Here is a 4713-nt window from a genome sequence, read left to right on the forward strand (position 1 = left end):
TGGTTTTTATTAGGCAAGCTCTAAATTGTTTATTTCTGGTATTTATGCAATAGAAATTACAGTCAGTATGTTAAAAATATGCTAATATGAAAACTGTTGCTATGGTCTTGGTATTAAATGAAAAGGCTTAGTTACAGATCGTTTGGACTCAATATTTCGAGTAAAATCTTGCGGCAACTGTTTCTCACGTAACACTGCAAACTATTTTTAGCGCGTTTTTGATCTGTCGTTATTTGATGAGGCCATAATACATGTGATGTCACAATGTTTCCGTTAAGACCTCATGTGGATTTCTCACTGATAAAAGGTTTTCACTGAAAAACATGTAAAAAACTTTTTTTCTCAAATAGAATTATGTGAAAGGACAAGTTTTGAAAATTTGCACTATATTGCACTCTAATTATATGATATGGATGACTTTCCCAGTAGTTTAGAGTGGTTTCAACAGTATTAAATACAAGATTTCCACTAGTAAGAATAATTATTTTGGTGTTGTTTTTTTTTATAAAACCTTCAGTTTTGCATAATTTCTCTGTCAAAATGCACTTTAAGGCACAAGAAAATTTTATAGAATGCTTTATCAGGGTCTGTGTATTGTAATTAAAGGTTATAATCAGAAGTTTTGTCCTTGTTTTGACTAGTGGAGGTAATCTGGAAGAAATTACTTATACATACTCATTGTATTCAAAATAAATGAATATAGCGACGAAAGTGTCATTGCCTTATAGTGCTAAAACAACTTTATTTTTTTTCAGAAATGGACAAAAATACAAAGATTTATTCAGAATATTATACCGATGAAGATCACATAAAAATATTTGGAAAAATCAGAAGTATGGATTTCAATATGGGACAACATCCCTAATGCGCCTTGAAATGAGGAACTCAAAAGTCACGTGTAAAGATTAAATCTCTGTGTAGTGATATTGGACATATTTCTATTTTTAGCAAATGACTGAACTTAATTATTTGTGGTGATTAGGAAAGTAGAGGAACATAGAATAAATGTGTAAAAACTATGGAGCTATTGAATGTGTTCAAAGTATTAAATTTTCAAAGAACTTATTGTGTTAAAAAGGGGATATTTTACCACAAGGAGCCGCATCACAACAGGATGTTCGGGGTTTGCTAATTTACGGAAAAAGTAATCTCACTTCGTACCCCGAAAATTTAACCACATATGTGAAAATGTCACAGCTTCGAAACAAGCTATCATACATATCCAAGTTAACGATATGGACTGAGCTACAGGAAAAAACGTTACCATTACCGCCTATGTAAAAACAATTAAAGATTTTGACCCAAATTAGAAGCTTAATTCCAGAAGTTGTCAGACTGATTTATGGATGATTTCACCTTGTACACCACCGAAAATGATGGTAAGTAGTTTTTTATTTATACCTAGATATCATAAATTGTTTAAGATAAATGTTTTTGATAAAGATCAGCAAAAACTCGAGGAAATTTTCGCTTTTAAAATGCATAACTGGCACGGGGCTGAACACTTGTTTTAGGCACAATCATAAATTTGTTTACTTCCGAGAGATCCGAAAGGAATTTGTTTACTACATTAAAAAGGCAAGAAATAACTTTTAAATATTATTAAATTGTAAGTAAACATGACACAATATAGTCTTTGTTATGTAATTATCACTCTGGTCTACAGGAATACCTGATAATCAAGGGAGATAACACACTTCATACGAGTAATATGAGATTCATCATCGCATGTGCTTTTATCCAATGATTTGACCCCTGGTCAGTAGATATCATATGCACAAAAAAACAGACAAACACATTTACATGTTTTAAGAAAATCATGAATTATTATTTTTAATGCACATGAGCAAAACAAAAGATATTGTCATTTCTCAGTGAAAAAGGGGGAGGGTCAAACCTTCTTGAAAACAATATTTCTGCACCTATTCAACTATTACGCTAGTTAGCTACATGTACTACCCATGGTTCTAATACAAAAGGTTTAAATGAAGGTGGCTAAGCCACAAGGGAGAAGCATTTGTCTTTCTTTGTGATTAAACTTTCAAGAATAGATTTTTCTCTCTCAATAATACTTATGCATTTAAATCAAATGATAACACAGCCTGAGTATTTTTTTTTGTCTTATTTCAGTTCCAGACATATCATTATTTTTCAACCTGAGATGGCAAACTAAAGGTTTTAAAAAGTCCTGAATAACTGGTAAGCATTTTGTTTTATTAGGCAAGCTCTAAATTGTTTATTTCTGGTATTTATGCAATAGAAATTACAGTCAGTATGTTAAAAATATGCTAATATGAAAACTGTTGCTATGGTCTTGGTATTAAATGAAAAGGCTTAGTTACAGATCGTTTGGACTCAATATTTCGAGTAAAATCTTGCGGCAACTGTTTCTCACGTAACACTGCAAACTATTTTTAGCGCGTTTTTGATCTGTCGTTATTTGATGAGGCCATAATACATGTGATGTCACAATGTTTCCGTTAAGACCTCATGTGGATTTCTCACTGATAAAAGGTTTTCACTGAAAAACATGTAAAAAACTTTTTTTCTCAAATAGAATTATGTGAAAGGACAAGTTTTGAAAATTTGCACTATATTGCACTCTAATTATATGATATGGATGACTTTCCCAGTAGTTTAGAGTGGTTTCAACAGTATTAAATACAAGATTTCCACTAGTAAGAATAATTATTTTGGTGTTGTTTTTTTTTTATAAAACCTTCAGTTTTGCATAATTTCTCTGTCAAAATGCACTTTAAGGCACAAGAAAATTTTATAGAATGCTTTATCAGGGTCTGTGTATTGTAATTAAAGGTTATAATCAGAAGTTTTGTCCTTGTTTTGACTAGTGGAGGTAATCTGGAAGAAATTACTTATACATACTCATTGTATTCAAAATAAATGAATATAGCGACGAAAGTGTCATTGCCTTATAGTGCTAAAACAACTTTATTTTTTTTCAGAAATGGACAAAAATACAAAGATTTATTCAGAATATTATACCGATGAAGATCACATAAAAATATTTGGAAAAATCAGAAGTATGGATTTCAATATAGAAGCTTAATTCCAGAAGTTGTCAGACTGATTTATGGATGATTTCACCTTGTACACCACCGAAAATGATGGTAAGTAGTTTTTTATTTATACCTAGATATCATAAATTGTTTAAGATAAATGTTTTTGATAAAGATCAGCAAAAACTCGAGGAAATTTTCGCTTTTAAAATGCATAACTGGCACGGGGCTGAACACTTGTTTTAGGCACAATCATAAATTTGTTTACTTCCGAGAGATCCGAAAGGAATTTGTTTACTACATTAAAAAGGCAAGAAATAACTTTTAAATATTATTAAATTGTAAGTAAACATGACACAATATAGTCTTTGTTATGTAATTATCACTCTGGTCTACAGGAATACCTGATAATCAAGGGAGATAACACACTTCATACGAGTAATATGAGATTCATCATCGCATGTGCTTTTATCCAATGATTTGACCCCTGGTCAGTAGATATCATATGCACAAAAAAACAGACAAACACTTTTACATGTTTTAAGAAAATCATGAATTATTATTTTTAATGCACATGAGCAAAACAAAAGATATTGTCATTTCTCAGTGAAAAAGGGGGAGGGTCAAACCTTCTTGAAAACAATATTTCTGCCCCTATTCAACTATTACGCTAGTTAGCTACATGTACTACCCATGGTTCTAATACAAAAGGTTTAAATGAAGGTGGCTAAGCCACAAGGGAGAAGCATTTGTCTTTCTTTGTGATTAAACTTTCAAGAATAGATTTTTCTCTCTCAATAATACTTATGCATTTAAATCAAATGATAACACAGCCTGAGTATTTTTTTTTGTCTTATTTCAGTTCCAGACATATCATTATTTTTCAACCTGAGATGGCAAACTAAAGGTTTTAAAAAGTCCTGAATAACTGGTAAGCATTTTGTTTTATTAGGCAAGCTCTAAATTGTTTATTTCTGGTATTTATGCAATAGAAATTACAGTCAGTATGTTAAAAATATGCTAATATGAAAACTGTTGCTATGGTCTTGGTATTAAATGAAAAGGCTTAGTTACAGATCGTTTGGACTCAATATTTCGAGTAAAATCTTGCGGCAACTGTTTCTCACGTAACACTGCAAACTATTTTTAGCGCGTTTTTGATCTGTCGTTATTTGATGAGGCCATAATACATGTGATGTCACAATGTTTCCGTTAAGACCTCATGTGGATTTCTCACTGATAAAAGGTTTTCACTGAAAAACATGTAAAAAACTTTTTTTCTCAAATAGAATTATGTGAAAGGACAAGTTTTGAAAATTTGCACTATATTGCACTCTAATTATATGATATGGATGACTTTCCCAGTAGTTTAGAGTGGTTTCAACAGTATTAAATACAAGATTTCCACTAGTAAGAATAATTATTTTGGTGTTGTTTTTTTTTATAAAACCTTCAGTTTTGCATAATTTCTCTGTCAAAATGCACTTTAAGGCACAAGAAAATTTTATAGAATGCTTTATCAGGGTCTGTGTATTGTAATTAAAGGTTATAATCAGAAGTTTTGTCCTTGTTTTGACTAGTGGAGGTAATCTGGAAGAAATTACTTATACATACTCATTGTATTCAAAATAAATGAATATAGCGACGAAAGTGTCATTGCCTTATAGTGCTAAAACAACTTTATTTTTTTTCAGAA

The 4713-nt window shown here is 30.9% G+C and overlaps 1 long non-coding RNA gene across 1 annotated transcript; it reads left to right on the forward strand.

Moving 5' to 3' along the window:
• Positions 1-504: 504 nt before the first annotated feature.
• On the forward strand, positions 505-4149 carry LOC139507604 (uncharacterized). The gene is made up of 4 exons (XR_011660767.1): positions 505-1379; positions 2131-2199; positions 2964-3128; positions 3880-4149. It is a non-coding gene; the product is annotated as an uncharacterized lncRNA (long non-coding RNA).
• Positions 4150-4713: the final 564 nt, after the last annotated feature.

This window comes from Mytilus edulis, unplaced genomic scaffold (assembly GCF_963676685.1).
Source record: "Mytilus edulis unplaced genomic scaffold, xbMytEdul2.2 SCAFFOLD_2410, whole genome shotgun sequence".
NCBI classification, from domain to species: domain Eukaryota; kingdom Metazoa; phylum Mollusca; class Bivalvia; order Mytilida; family Mytilidae; genus Mytilus; species Mytilus edulis.